Source organism: Carassius gibelio, chromosome B9, assembly GCF_023724105.1.
Source record: "Carassius gibelio isolate Cgi1373 ecotype wild population from Czech Republic chromosome B9, carGib1.2-hapl.c, whole genome shotgun sequence".
NCBI classification, from domain to species: domain Eukaryota; kingdom Metazoa; phylum Chordata; class Actinopteri; order Cypriniformes; family Cyprinidae; genus Carassius; species Carassius gibelio.
Window position 1 is genome coordinate 14,232,428 of NC_068404.1, and position 16,387 is coordinate 14,248,814.

Here is a 16,387-nt window from a genome sequence, read left to right on the forward strand (position 1 = left end):
GATGGGGGGCAAATGCCAGCTGTGCTCTTACCCTTGGCAGAGCTCATGCCATCTCTAAAATACACAAACAAACTTTAACTGCAAGACTGTGGTGCTGCATTGCCAATGCAGAAGCAATTATTAAAAATCTTCTGTATATATTTCTAACAATATTAAAACCTTAAAGAAGTGTTTGTATTTCAAGTTTGAATTACAAAAAAAAAAAATATATATATATATATATATATATATATATATATATATATTTGAACAGAAATATAACATGACAGCAAACTATCTCATGCTATTTGAGAAGCGATGTCTGAAATATTGAAAACGAAGATGATGATGAGGGTTATAGAGCTAGTCATGAACATTTAATCAGGACTACATTCTCTAGCATGAAGGTTGATTGCTATGCAAGCTGAGGGCAGCACAGATCTGAGGGCTTTTTATTGTGTGTGTGTAAGCAGCATGGTAATAATCTCATAGCTGCATCATCTGCCAGGGCCTTTTAGATCCATTTCCCCTCAGCCTGGAATAGCAACAGGGCAACAGCTGGTGTAGATGAACGCAGGCGGGCGGACGGAGGGTTATGACGAGGGCGGTGGGGGTGTTCCATTTTTTTTTCTACCCCTCCAAATTAATCCTGACACTTTGACCCATGCCTAAATTCTTGGTTCCATGTTGCAGTCTGTGGCAGGGATTGAGATGCACGAAATTACAGCAGCAGGAAAGCAGGATAATGCATCCCGTGCCAATCAGTGTTTCTTTTTTTTTTTTTCAACATCCCGTCAATCTGGATTGTCCCAAACTCCTCTGACAGGAGGAAAAGTTCAAAGTTCAGTACCTGACATTTTTTTTTTTTTTTTTTTAAGAGATTGTAAAAGCACAGTCCGGGGAAAGATAATAGGTTTTCAATGGATAAAGTAAGGACACTCATTATGCTAATGTGAAGCTTCTCCACTAGTCTCCACTAAGTAATTATGCGCTTAAGACAAGTAAACAACTGAAATGCAACAACAGATAATTGTAAATAAATGATGAAGATAATAATAATAATAATAATAATAATAATAATAATAATAATAATAATAATAATTACAAAACAAAACCTAAGTTTTGTTTCTGTACTTTTACACAGATAATTCAATAGATCATGCAATAAAAGCAAATGTACAAAAAGAAACTTAAAATTGTATATATACAAATATATGTACACATATCAAGTTGCCTACTATATATATATATAAACTATAAAACTATGACCCTGGCATTGAATCACTCTGTTTGACCTACATGAATGCTTTAGAAGAAAACAAAACAAATCAAATAAAAATGAAACAAACTAAGTATAGCAAAGCAGGCGAACAAACAGAAAAGCAAGTGGTGTTTGAATTCAAGCTAAACAAAATTCAAACTAAATCAGTTTAAATGTGTAACAAATGATGTAGGCAGCGTTTTCTTCAAGGAGCTTTATTCAGTTTGCTAGCTTAGCCCCTGAAACTCTGCTCCTCACGTAAGCTGTGTGTTTTTTATTGTAACCGTTAACACATCCTTACTGAAGACCCCCTGTTACACTTTTAATTAGAAACCTGAAGAATGTCATGGGAACTTGAGTTCATGACTCTTAATGATCGGTCTGGATTAGCTGTCATTAAAGGATAAAACAGACATTAACTGCTCAACACTCTAATCTACAAAAAAAAAAAAAAAAAAAAAAAAAAAACAGCGCTGGTCTTCAAGGCATTTCTCAATCACTAAAACAAATGCATCGATCACCTGACAGTTCGGCTTCATTGAAATGTGGAACCACTGATTTGACTGTGCTTTACTTTTATATTACTGGATTTATAAATGCAACATGAGAGCTCACAAGAAATCTTGTACAATCAAATTTCATGGTTGGATAAACTTTCCCTCTCACTCAGTGTAAAACATAATTATTACTGAATAAATAAAATGATTAGAATGTTTCTAATGCATTTCTTTTCATTGTTATTAAATTAATAATGGTGACAGCTCTTTTCATTATATTATTAAAAACTTTTTGTTTTTATATATTTGACACACACACACACACACACACGTGTGGCATTCATAATTCCCATAATTCAACCCACAATTCACACAGTTAGTGTGATTTATGCAAAAGAGAGATATTCTGAAATTCCTACAGTTAAAAATAAATACACAATTAAATAAACAGACAGACAAATTATTAAATATAAATTATAAATGTATGCATCTTATAAAATAAAGTTTATTCAAAAGATTAAATAATGAATGCCTTGTTACATGTATAAAGACATGAAAGTATATATTACTATATAAAAAAAAAAAAAAAAAAAAAACAGTTTCAGTGTTTGCCCATATCAGTAACTGTCCTGATCTAATGTTCACGCTTCATGAATTATTTACTGAACAAAGTACCTCTTAATAAACTAGCATGAAAAAATAGAAATACAAACACTGAAATGGCAAAAGTTTTTTTCTTGTTTTAAGAGTGCTATTTATTCATCTGTCAGACTGTATTTTTAGAATGCTTTTATTTCTACCCATTATTTTCTCCATAATGTATAAAGTGTTGCTTGAAGCTTTTAACAGGAGTCTCAGCACTGTGACAGGAAAGACATTCAATGCATTTCCTTTTTGAAAGACACGACCATCCTGAGTATCCTGTGCTTTTACCCACAAACAAGCAAATCCATTTACAGACAAACCGAATGGTTTATTTTTCCATTTCTCAGTTTTTAACATCACTGCTGCCGAGCATGCTTGCGATCAGACCATCTCACAAGATCTGTCATGAATACTTAATACCCGAAATGTTGCTCATGCGGTCATTTTCACGGTTCAAGAAACATCCGAATGGAGAAGTTGGTTGCAACTCGGAAACCGGTTTCACTTTTTTGCTTCATTTTCTCTCGAGATTCTGAACATATGTGGCAGCAAGCAGCGATGCTGAATTGGCGCTTGTGTACGTATGTCTAATTTCGTTTCATCGCACGGTGGTTCACCATCAGGCCATCTAACAGCATGGAGACCAGCACATTAAGCAATGCATAGTGGCATGAGTCAACAAATATAGGATTATGTTATTTGGTGTAACAGATAAACTTTATTTCTGCAGATTAATTAAGCATTTTCCAAATCTCTGTTTAGAATAAAGCACCATAGTCATTGATATGATAATAGTATGGTTGTATCTATAACAAGGCCTGCAAACCTAAAATATCCAGCACGGGTGATGTAAGTAAATTCAGCTGATCTCCTTCCCTGATGGATGGATACAGTTGCACTGCAAATCCATGTTCAGACAAACCTACAACTGTGACATGCAGTGCCACTTGTGTCCATTAGGGGGAGTAAGAGGTACAGATAGCAAAAGGAAGCACAGACAAGCAAGAAAGAGTTCAACTGAAATCAGAAAAGCTGCTGCACAAAGAGGGTGTTGTCTGGCGGAGACGTTAAACACCTTGGCCGGCATCCTGTTGAGATAGTGTACTGCACAGTAAGAGGCCTTTAATACGAGTAGATTAGTGATATTGGCTTTGGTTTGTGATATACTCTACACACTAATACACAGGTGGATTCCACTCTTAAAGTACGCCTCTATATTGTAGCACTGCTAAAGTTGAACAGGTCAAGCGCTGTCTTAGCATGGGAATACACGGATCTGGGCGCTTGGATTCAAAGCCGTCATTCAGTGGCTCCAAAATGTGATCGAAATGGCTAAAGACCCCCAAACTCCTGCGGGTTCGCTCTGAGAAGCGCTTGACTTTTCCCTCTTGTTTATCTTCGTCCAGCTCTTTCTCTATCTCGGCTTCGCTCCGGGACCGTAATACCACATCAATGCCTCAGCGGGGCTGTGGCACCAGGCAAATGTAAACAGAGAGGTCATCCCTCCTCTCTCGTGCTGTGCTCAGGTCTTTTTCTCATCCCTCCATCGCCTCTGAAAGGTCTAGCCTTTCACACGGGACAAGAGAGGGATGAAGGTGAAGCATGACATCCCATTTGAGGTTTAATGAAAGCGAGTGAGGAGAGGAGAGAGAGAGTAAATGACTCAGGGATCTCAGCTGATGATCACTGGAGATGCAGCAGTGGTCTGAAGAGAGGCAGAGCTGTCATAAGACTGAGAAAAAGAAAAAAAAAAAACAGAAAAGAAGGATGAATAGGCCACAGCTGGATAGATGGATTAATGAATGGGGTGAAAGGGGAGGGGGAAAAAAGGATAAAGAATATTGTCTTATTACCCCCTTAGTAACCCACCCATTATTTGATACAGTCATACAAAATAGATTCAAATTTACATTTATGATCTTTTATACTGATGCAAATACAGTGTGTACATCACAAAATGCCAGGTCTTTGCAGCTTTTCTCCTGTCTCGTTGGCAGTATATCTCTTCCAAATCCTAGTAAGCTGCTTTGCTGCCTACCTAGACAGCTTCCAAACAGTCATGGAATCTCATAAGTGACTGATTTGGAACACTCTTCATAAAGCTCATGGGAAAATAAACTGTTTGTTTTTTTTTGTTTTTTTATAATATACTTTTGTTTTTTATAAACTTTTATTTTTCTTAATACTTTTATTCAGCAAGTTTGCATTAAATTGATCAAAAGTGATGCCTTTTTTAATGTAAAAAAAAAAAAGAAGAATACAATAAGTAAGTAAGTAAGTAAATAAATAAATAAACGTTTTTTTTCTTCTTCTTTTTAAACACTCCTTTATGAGCACACTGTTTTGGAACAGAGCCAAATATGTTTAGTTTAAGAGTATAATATCTAACTATAATATCAGCATTTGAAAACGTCCTCCAGTTTAAAATTGAAACACTTTCTTTGTGCTTTGAGCACGATTCTGAATTAAACAGGGGATATTTGCTAGTCTAAGGCCTCAAACATTTGACCTCCTAGATACAGAAATGGAGGCTTGCCATAAAAGAAGACTTTGGTACTGAGACTGATGCCCACACTGTTGGAAAAGAAAATGCAAAAATGGTAACTTTAGCTTGTTACAGAGTCGGTAATCTCAAAAGGCACAAAGGAGCGCTCCTATAATGTATTTTCCCCCCCACAATTTTACAACAGTGTAGGCCCAGACAAATCTTAACATATAAAATGTATTAAATGGAGCTAAAAGTAAGACATTTTATTAGTGGCTGAAAGCATTGTCAAATTAGCCAACATAATTAATAAATGAACAAATAAGTGGCAGTGGAGGTGCACTTATTGACAGACATTCAAACTCTCTCTGGGAGATCTGCAGGCGCAGATTCTGTGTGTGGCCTGCTGATGTCTAATTATTTCTCTTCTCAAATCCTAGTGTCCCTTTCATTTACTGCCCACTTCCTGTCAGGCATCACCCATATGCCCGCTCTTCAGGCACAATTACATACGCCCCGAAAAACACTGTACTCTACAACTCTGACTCATCAATATAATCACCCAACTGCTGTTTCAGAGGCCGTATAAAACAGTGTGGGATAAACTGTCTTAAATTCGATGCATTAACAATTACAATAAATGCAGGGCAATTAGCAATGGGTGCTAAAGGTTTTTAATGTTGAATGCGCTCTGCACGCTCCGTTCCCCATTAGTGATATTAGAGCAAACCACAATACATAATAGACATAATAGTTTTTTTTTTTTTTTTTTTTGATTGTTAGTTTGGTGTTTGGAGTTAAAACTGCTGCCATTGAGCCATGTATTAATGTATCCCATAAGCACCAAATGGCTTCTAATGGGTGAGTTGAGAGATATTGAAAATGCGGGACTGCTCCATCATCTCTTTGCCACTGTAAGTTTCCTGTGAAGCCGCGTGTACACTTACACTTACACACACACACACACACACACATGCATGAATGCATAAACTCAAAGCGTGTTCTTTAACACAATATACACTTGAGACTGAAAATCTGTGGAGCACCCAGTGCATATGAAAAAAAAAAAAAACCTTGAGATGCATCTCATACATATAAACAAAGCACAAACCAATACACACACTGGGGACGAGAGGAAAATAATTGGGTTTTAAAGTTTGTAGGGGAGAAACCTGATCAGGGTGCAATAAATTCCTACATTTCCTTTCTAATGGAAAACAAAAATACAGAGAGAGAGAAAGAGGAAAAGAGCGAAGCAGAGGAAAAAATGCTACAGGCAAGCTAACATCAGGCAGCTGATATCGATCAGTGGGTGTCCAGCGATGATAATTGGAGGATTTAATTGTCAGAGGGGTACGACGGAAAGAAGCTGATGAATAAATGCATTATTCTGTCTGTCTTGTTGATTTTAATGTGGAGCTTTATGTGTTCCGCTGTGTTTTTTGTATTTTTTTTGCTACATGTTCCTCCAGCGGTGACCTGTGTATGTGTGTGTGTGTGTGTGTGTGAGTGAGAGAGAGAGAGAGAGAGAGAAAGAGAGCTGGGGATACTTATATAGAGCAAGAAGTAATACTGAAAATCATAATTTAGTTTATCTATTTTAGCTTGAGGTCATGTTAATATGCTAGGTGCTTCTAAACACTCACAAAAGTTGCTTCTGTCATACATACACATTTAAAATGCAAAATATAAAATATATAGAAAAAGTTTGTTGTAGTTAGTTCATGAATGTTAGCTTTAGGTCATGGTAATATTCTAATATTTTTCTAAACACCAACCAAATTCACATTTATCATATATAAGCCTACACATGTAAAATGGAAATTTAGTTTTAGTTAGTATATGCATGTTAGCTTACACATTTAAAATACAACCTAAATTTAGTTTTGTGGTTGAAACATGTATGCTAGCTTAAGGTCATGATAATATGGTAATATTTTTCTAAACACCAACAAAATGCACTTTTATCATATATACAAAAAATAAAATGATAAATCAAAATTCAGTTTTAGTTAGTCCATGTATGTTAGCTTACACATTTAAATAGCAAAATGCAAATCAACAGGGAGAACAACAAATGTATTTATTTTTGTCCAATCAGATACTCTCTGGAATGAAAACGTTCCACCCTCTAATATCTTATATTGCAAATGAAGATTAATGGCCGTGATGAAAAATTAAAGCATGTTAGCTATTTCTGTTTTAACAAAGGACCAGCTCCAAATTCTTGTGACAATAGGATGTACAGACGTAAGAAAAGAAACTGCAGATTAATCAAAAATGCAGATGAATCAAACATTGTGTAAGAAAGAAAGAGAGGAAAATCCTTTACATACTCTAGTTCCTTACATCAGTCTTTTATCTTATATGGCCTGTTCTTTTTCTCCCATTTATTATGGAAATCATCTTTATGAAATACATATTGGCTCCTCACACACACACACACACACACACACACACACACACACACACACACTTATATCCCTGTAACGTTTACAGCATGATTTCTGTCAGAAGCAGATTCTCTCTCATTCATCATGTCTATTCAGCAGGAGAGAGATGCCGTTTCCCTCTCTCGGTGGAAATACGTCTGTCGCCAGTCCATTTAAACACATCCTCTCCCTCTCTCACTCTCCTTCTTTTTCATTTCGTGTTATTTCTCCATTCAAATACTCTCCTGTAATGTCCCTGCTCATTCATCGTCAATATAATGTTCCAAAACAGTCACTTGCACCTTCCATTTTCTCTTACCGCCCCTCCTTTTTTTCCCCTCCAAGCCCTATTTGAAATGTTTTCAGTGTAGTTCTAAAAATCCCCTTTTCTGACACACACACACATACGCTTGTTTTCCACATGGATCCGTGCATAGGCCGCGCTTCCTATGCGCTGACTTTAGACGTTCTCCCAGCCTGCTAAAATAAACGAACGTGGTCCTGAGACTCTGAACAAATAAGCATCTCACTTTGGTCCAGATTCTCGAGCGGCTATCCTGCTGCAGTAAGTGATTGTTCCTTTACCTCCTTGATTAATAGAAACAGGCTGGAATATAATACCTGCACTATTACAACCCAACCGGAAAAATAGCAGGCCTAATCCAAAAAAAAAGAAAAAAAAGAAAAGAAGTGCTTGTGTACATTGTGATTGGCAAAGCACCATTAAAGAAAATGGTGGAAGAGATTAGAAATGTTTACCTCTTCATGCTGGACCCTAAGGTAGAAGGCTTTTAAGATTGCCTGGTCCATTCTAGACAACCCATTCTCACTCCAAAGGCGTCAAAAACCGAAGCATGGTCAAGCGCCCCTAGCGTCACTTTTATGACGCCAAATGTGCCTCTCGGCGTCGACTATCGAAGCACTACGACCTTCATTGCTTTCAGTGGGAAACTTTTGGCGTCAGAATTCGACACGAGGACATGAGATGTTTATCGCTATGAAATCACGTTCAAGAAGTCTCATTCAGCACACATCGCGCGATACTTGCTATCAGTTCCACAGTTTGGGTGAGTAGTCGTATATACGCTCTTTTAATGCCTTTTATCAAATGTATTCTGTCTTCTTTATTAATCAGATTAGTGCCATATGTTTAATCGCTGTATTATATCGGTCATCCGCGGCTGTCTTTGAGTTTCATTGCGTTTAAATAAATGAACACAGCTGCTAATTAGTGTGATTAAACTCTATCTGTCACGTGACGTGCCATAGACCTTCGATCCGTTTTATATTATTATTAATTTCAGGATTAATGATGTAAGTTGTATTTGTAGTAAAATCATGGTAATCACGACACAATAGTAATAAATGAAATGTGAAGTTAAAACACAGTAAATGGGACATTAGTAACTGTAACTGTAGTTTTACTATGATATATTAATAATCAATACAACAATACAATAATCACCAAACCAGCTATGTTTGTATCACTGTAATGTTAGTGTTTTTATGTGCTTTTATATGACAGATATCACAGTAATCATGTGTTCTGTACCATGCTTTTAATACCTTTTAATGTGAATCCAAAAAAAAAAAAAAAAAATCAAATTAAAAATAAATAATAAAACATGTATTTTTCCATCTTGCAGTTCATTCATATCAGTTTATATATATATATATATATATATATATATATATATATTTGTATATATATATATATTTGTATATATATATATATATATATATATATATATATATATGTATATATATATATATTTGTATATATATATATATATATATATATATATATATATATATATATATATATATATATATTTGTATATATATATATATATATATATATATATATATATATATATATATATAAATATTTTGCTCACAGATCATTATTAACATTCTGTATATAATTCAATTTTATTTTCTCTCCCCTTTTTTATTATTTTTATTTTTAGCTGAAAAGACGTAAAGGCAGTCAGCCCAGTGGTGTTTCTGGAGAGGGATTCCTTCAGAAATGGAGAAGACAGAAAGCTGCGGAGGCAGATATTTGCAGCAGTAAGTCTGTGATAGTTTGTCTCTTTTATCAAAAATTCCTGCTGTTATAATTTGTACAGAATTTGTTGTTTCTTAAACTGTTGCACTGTCCAAATACCCACACTTGCCATCTTTTCACTTGACCACTTGATTACTTATTTGAAGTCTTTCCTGTATTTGGCCTAGTGTTCGAGTGAGCATGATGACCACGAGTGTGTGTCAAACTTTTCATGACCTGATGACTGTGTTTCCCAATCCTGATCCTGGAGAACCCCAGCACTGCACGGTTTTGGCGTCTCTCTTATCTGCCTTGGAGTCTTCACTGATGAGCTGATGAGTTGAATCAGGTGTGTTTGATCAGGGAGACATCTCAAATGTGCAGTGTTGGGGTTCTCCAGGACCAGGATTGGGAGCCACTGCCTTATGGGACACTTATGTGTTTAAAGAGATTTTTAATATCTAATTATCAATATTTCACATACTGTACTAAACACATCACAGTCTTAATAATCCAGTTTAACACTTGTATGATATTGTACAAGCCCCAGGACGGTCTCATCTGACACTATCTTAGAATTCATATGACTATAGCTTGTTATTAATTACTTGCTTTCAATAATGGATTCATTTAACATTTAATTTTACAGCATCTTTACAGAGGCTGCTTTTATGGTCTAAACAAAACACAGTGTAATGTATAAGTTGAATGTAATGTAATATTTCTGTTTTACAGGATTGTTTGAGGATAACGCTGCAGTTCTCCATCATGCACAAGGACTCACCTCGTTAACTCTTTATCCCCCACACACACAGATATGGTCCCTGGATCAGTGATTAGACTTTGCAGTGGTTTGATTTTTGCAGAAGATGTAACTTTGTTTTATTTATAAGCTCATAATGAATACATTACAGAACCAGTGATGAAAACAATAGTTAAAAATAGTATGTTTCGTATTGATAAAGCATTTTGTTCTCTTTTTCAAGCTTCATACAGTGAACTTTTTAGACTTTAATTAAGAGTTTTAGTAAAGGAGATATTCATACACAGTCATCCCCTAGCTCCAGTCATGAAGTGAATTCATGATGTTATGTCAAAGCTAGCAGGTGTTTGTTTTCCTGAACACTTTCTCTGTCTTCCATTGTTCAGACAATCAGTGTTTATTTGATGCTGTGCTGATTGAGTTTTATAGATGATATTGCACACTTGACATGCATGTCTTCATGGTGTTTTTTTTTGTGAGTTTGAAACATTTACATTGTGTTGTATAACATTTTGGTCAATTTAATTTTTTTAATAAAATTGATCTTTTTCCAGTGTTCTCTGAAAGACATACTGTATTTACTGTTTTGTTTTTTAATAAAAGCATTTTCATTTGCATACTGAAAATAGTTAATGTTTACAACATAACTGCCTTTTTATTTTTTATGGTGGCAAAAACGAGCTTGGTGACAGAGGATGCAGTGTAGTAATTTGGGCATGTTGTCTTTAAATGAGTTTGACATATCAATAAATAATGGAAGATCCTTACAAAAATATGCATGTTTATTATGCTTTATGTATTTATTTGTTCATTCATTCATTCATCAATTTATAATTTCTGTTTTTATTCCTAGGGTTCAAATGGTAGAGAATGGTAAATCACAGAAACACAAATGTGAACAATTTTAACTTTAAAACACAATGTAATATACAATGTAAATTTTAGAAGCACGTCATTTGATTAGTAAATATATTTGTCTTTGGTCAAAAAAAATATATACAAATCTTAAAAATGTGTCTTATATTTAATGAGAGGAATCTATCTGTTGGATACAACTGCGACTGCTGGGCATGTGCACATCAATATTGCCCAATTTTTGTCAAGCTGAACAACGGAGGAAGGTGAAGACGTTAATAAAACAGAATCTAATAAGTAGCAAGCTTAATCTATTGTTAACCGAATCTATCCCTTCAGCCGAAAAACGAAAGACATCTGTCATACATGGATAAGGAAGTGTGACGCTGCTGCTCAGCTTTGATGTCATTGGCTATGACTTTTCAGGACAGTCTGTGGTTGGACTATCTTTTAACCCATATTAAACAGCGCATCATGTTAAAAAGTATGTTTTGCTCCTATCATCACATTAGTAATATATTAAGTCAACAATGAAGTGTTGCTATCTTGAGAAAAATGACATCTTTAGCGAGATCCTAATCCTAACCCTAAGCATAACTTCAATGAACTACAAAAACAGCCCCCTAGTGTTGCCTTTCTATAGATAGAACGACGGAGGCTTGTGGGTAATGTAGTTTAAAACTTTTTATTAACGAAACTAAATAAATTATTTATTTTAAGGTAAACTGGATATCTAAATATGTTTATTGTGCAAACATCTGTGATATATTTGAGAGGCAGGCTGAAATGTGGTATTTTACAGTGAGCAATATTTAAAATGCTTTTATGCCAGCTTTCCACTTATTTCTGAAAACTGAGCTCAACATTATTTTATCAGCATAGCATAAGTAATAATCCTGCCCATTTTCTCTTTGATATGTTAATTGGACTCTGATTTACAGCCATTTGAAATGTACAGTTTTGGGCTCTTCCGGGGGGTGCTACTGGGCCCCTGGGGGTAGCAGGGCAGTAAAACCTACATATATGTATTCTCCTCATCATGAACAACAAACTGAGCTGAGTCACATTTATATCTGACAGTTTTCACAGTCCTCTGTTTTCTATTCTATTCATCATGGCTATTATACCTTTTGACAGGACATTGTGAGGCCATCTGATGAAACATGGAAAAATTAGAAAGAAATGATTTAATAATGAAAATAATAGATTATTTCTTTGATTTTTGAAGTAAATGGCAAGAAATATAATGGATGAACCTGCAACAACTTGCCATTATCTATTCCCCACTGTAAAGCAGTAATCAAGGACAATGTATACACATTGTGATACTTCACTATTACACAAGGACAAATTCATGCAGTGCTAAGAATATTAATTTATATATATATATATATATATATATATATATATATATATATATAAGCATTATATATAACTAATTAGCCGAAATCAGTGTAAAAATGTCCTCCTCACCCCCGTATCTTGCTCCTCATGTGCTGGACATCAGTAATGTGCGTGCTCTTGGTTTTAATGCAGTACAAGATCCACGTTGATCATTCCTGCTTCATTCTCAGTTATCCCTCAAGTGTTTGTAACAATAAAGCCCATGGAACCATATTGTAATGCAGAATAATTAATCTTGTAACTCCCTGTATTTCACAAAAAATGTGCATATTTGTTACTAAAATATAAAAAAATACTTTCTGGTGTACTTATGTCCCAGATGTTATTAATCCGATCAAAAATGTTTATGTCTTAAATAAAAAAATAATCCCAATAATTAATATGTCGTTTTTCCAAGTCTAAAATAAACACATATGAGCCTACCTAGTAAAATGATGTATTTACCAAGAATCTTCAGAACACAATATTCACCATTTTCATTTTATTGAAGCATAGACTATAAAGTTGATAAAGTAGCATCAAGACAAATAAGATTCAATGAAAATAATTATCATCAAAGATACATTAACCTCATATATAAATCAGTTCACACAGATAAGTGATGAAATGTCCTTAAAAGTCACACAGTCCCATCCAGTCAACTGTGATACAGATCATGTGATACATATAAGACATGTGATACTGTTCCAGAAAATAATGATTCCCATCATCACATCTAAACTGGTTTCATCTCCCCATCGTGTTCTTCTTCTCTCGTGTCTGGAAACAGTTTGTGGCTGATATCCAGCACTGATGTGGTGTAGCTTGTCCTCAGCCAGAGGATCTCTCAGTCCTAAGATCCCAGACCTGGTCAAAGTGAAACAAACAATGCAGAAGAAGTTGTTTAATGGACAGAGAGCGCAGCTTATGTTCTGTGTGGTTTTAGCAGGGTGAGCAACTATGACCCTTGTAGTACTGTACACTTACCATTCTTCAAGCTGTTTTAAGACCTTTTGAGAAGCTTTTTCTCTGAAGACAATTTACCACATCCACTCCTTTCAAGAGCATCACTTGGTCAAAACCCCTCATTTGGCTGATGAGATCATCTGTACAAATAAAAATACTGCATTAAATATGTCATTCTCCAAGAATTAAGAAAAAGTTACAGAAGCAAAGGTCTTGCTCATGAGACTGCATTAGCATGTGTAGTTCTTAGAGACTCTAGAACTGATCTAATGTTGCAGTAAATGTGTTTTTTTCCTCTAGAATCTTTCTCCAAAGTTCCTGACTTCTCTCACAAATGTGTTTTAGTCTGTGCAGTGTAAGGCCTGGCTTCAAACCAATCAACTATCAATTCACAATTTATAACATAACATTTACAAAACAATGAAATAATGTCAATTGGTGTTTATATCAACTAAACCAATTTCATGATACTTGTCTGCTTTTAAAACAGGTGGTGTGTTTTTAAAAACATAATATTAAAAATGTCCAGTCACACTTTGCTAACATGCTGTAATTGTAATAGTATAAAACGAAATCAAGGCTGACATGACCAGTTCTGTGAGAGATCATCATAAAATGTTGTATAACATTGCTTCAACACACACATACCAGAGGACTTCTGTTTGTTTGAGCTCAAGATGGCCGTCTTCATTCCTCATCCTGAGCAAATCATTTCCTTGGTCTTCCTTCTCTTCTGTGAAACAAGATAATCTCTACTTACTCTGTGTGCAATTAATATTGCTCATTAAACATAATTAAGTTAATTTAAAGTAAGATTCAGACCAGAGCATTTTTGGAGTAAACAAATGTACCTGGGAAGAGCTGATCATGGCAAGATTCGCTGAGACTCAGTAATAGCTCTTTTAGGTTTTAGGAAGGTTTGTGAGGGTTGGCTCTTAAAATAGCTGTTGAGCTCGATATTTTAGACCTGAAAAAGAAGAACAGCATTATCTGGAAAAAATCCTGTAAGACAGAAGGAAGGACATATTATTAATTACGTGCAGCTTGTACATTACACCTCTGTAAAGATGCTGTAAAATTAAATGTTAAATGAATCCATTATTGAAAGCAAGTAATTAATAACAAGCTATAGTCATATGAATTCTTTTGATAGTGTCAGATGAGACCGTCCTGGGGCTTGTACAATATCATACAAGTGTTAAACTGGATTATTAAGACTGTGATGTGTTTAGTACAGTATGTGAAATATTGATAATTAGATATTAAAAATCTCTTTAAACACATAAGTGTCCCATAAGGCAGTGGCTCCCAATCCTGGTCCTGGAGAACCCCAACACTGCACATTTGAGATGTCTCCCTGATCAAACACACCTGATTCAACTCATCAGCTCATCAGTGAAGACTCCAAGGCAGATAAGAGAGACGCCAAAACCGTGCAGTGCTGGGGTTCTCCAGGATCAGGATTGGGAAACACAGTCATCAGGTCATGAAAAGTTCGACACACACTCGTGGTCATCATGCTCACTCGAACACTAGGCCAAATACAGGAAAGACTTCAAATAAGTAATCAAGTGGTCAAGTGAAAAGATGGCAAGTGTGGGTATTTGGACAGTGCAACAGTTTAAGAAACAACAAATGCTGTACAAATTATAACAGCAGGAATTTTTGATAAAAGAGACAAACTATCACAGACTTACTGCTGCAAATATCTGCCTCCGCAGCTTTCTGTCTTCTCCATTTCTGAAGGAATCCCTCTCCAGAAACACCACTGGGCTGACTGCCTTTACGTCTTTTCAGCTAAAAATAAAAATAATAAAAAAGGGGAGAGAAAATAAAATTGAATTATATACAGAATGTTAATAATGATCTGTGAGCAAAATATTTATATATATATATATATATATATATATATATATATATATATATATATATATATATATATATATATATATAAACTGATATGAATGAACTGCAAGATGGAAAAATACATGTTTTATTATTTATTTTTAATTTGATTTTTTTTTTTTTTTTTTGGATTCACATTAAAAGGTATTAAAAGCATGGTACAGAACACATGATTACTGTGATATCTGTCATATAAAAGCACATAAAAACACTAACATTACAGTGATACAAACATAGCTGGTTTGGTGATTATTGTATTGTTGTATTGATTATTAATATATCATAGTAAAACTACAGTTACAGTTACTAATGTCCCATTTACTGTGTTTTAACTTCACATTTCATTTATTACTATTGTGTCGTGATTACCATGATTTTACTACAAATACAACTTACATCATTGATCCTGAAATTAATAATAATATAAAACGGATCGAAGGTCTATGGCACGTCACGTGACAGATAGAGTTTAATCACACTAATTAGCAGCTGTGTTCATTTATTTAAACGCAATGAAACTCAAAGACAGCCGCGGATGACCGATATAATACAGCGATTAAACATATGGCACTAATCTGATTAATAAAGAAGACAGAATACATTTGATAAAAGGCATTAAAAGAGCGTATATACGACTACTCACCCAAACTGTGGAACTGATAGCAAGTATCGCGCGATGTGTGCTGAATGAGACTTCTTGAACGTGATTTCATAGCGATAAACATCTCATGTCCTCGTGTCGAATTCTGACGCCAAAAGTTTCCCACTGAAAGCAATGAAGGTCGTAGTGCTTCGATAGTCGACGCCGAGAGGCACATTTGGCGTCATAAAAGTGACGCTAGGGGCGCTTGACCATGCTTCGGTTTTTGACGCCTTTGGAGTGAGAATGGGTTGTTCTAGAAGGAACGCAATGGTAAGCCCGAGGTTGTGTAATTGATTTTTTTTTTTTTTTTTTTTCTCACTGAGGCATAAAAGAGGCTTTTGTCTTCCCAAAGAAAAAAAAAAAAATAAATACTGTCATTTCCAGAAACTGTGTGTGTTTGTAAGTATGTGCACTGAATCTCTGCTTGCGGCCGGTCACTCCCAGTGTGAGTTATGTACTGTGTGAATGAATGTCAGGGGAAATATATACAGTAACTATATGATACTATAAGTGATAAACTAATAAA

The 16,387-nt window shown here is 35.0% G+C and overlaps 2 long non-coding RNA genes across 7 annotated transcripts in view; one reads left to right on the forward strand and one right to left on the reverse strand.

Annotated features, from left to right (window-relative positions):
- Positions 1-10,863, forward strand: part of LOC127964651 (uncharacterized) — a 130,563-nt gene extending 119,700 nt beyond the window's left edge. Inside the window, exons 1-4 of one of the 4 annotated variants that reach the window (XR_008155100.1) lie at positions 7,822-8,366; positions 9,270-9,369; positions 9,535-9,695; positions 10,082-10,863. This is a non-coding gene — a long non-coding RNA (uncharacterized LOC127964651). Of the gene's footprint in view, positions 1-7,821; positions 8,367-9,269; positions 9,370-9,534; positions 9,696-10,081 lie in introns of those variants that run through there. The other 3 variants (XR_008155101.1, XR_008155099.1, XR_008155102.1) reach the window with 3 other exon arrangements.
- The window catches only part of LOC127964649 (uncharacterized), a 131,580-nt gene extending 115,472 nt beyond the window's left edge, over positions 1-16,108 (reverse strand). The window contains exons 1-7 of one of the 3 annotated variants that reach the window (XR_008155096.1): positions 15,862-16,108; positions 15,011-15,110; positions 14,685-14,845; positions 14,165-14,280; positions 13,962-14,046; positions 13,335-13,453; positions 12,705-13,214 (exon numbers count right to left, since the gene is read on the reverse strand). This is a non-coding gene — a long non-coding RNA (uncharacterized LOC127964649). Of the gene's footprint in view, positions 1-12,704; positions 13,215-13,334; positions 13,454-13,961; positions 14,047-14,164; positions 14,281-14,684; positions 14,846-15,010; positions 15,111-15,861 lie in introns of those variants that run through there. The other 2 variants (XR_008155095.1, XR_008155097.1) reach the window with 2 other exon arrangements.
- Positions 16,109-16,387: the final 279 nt, after the last annotated feature.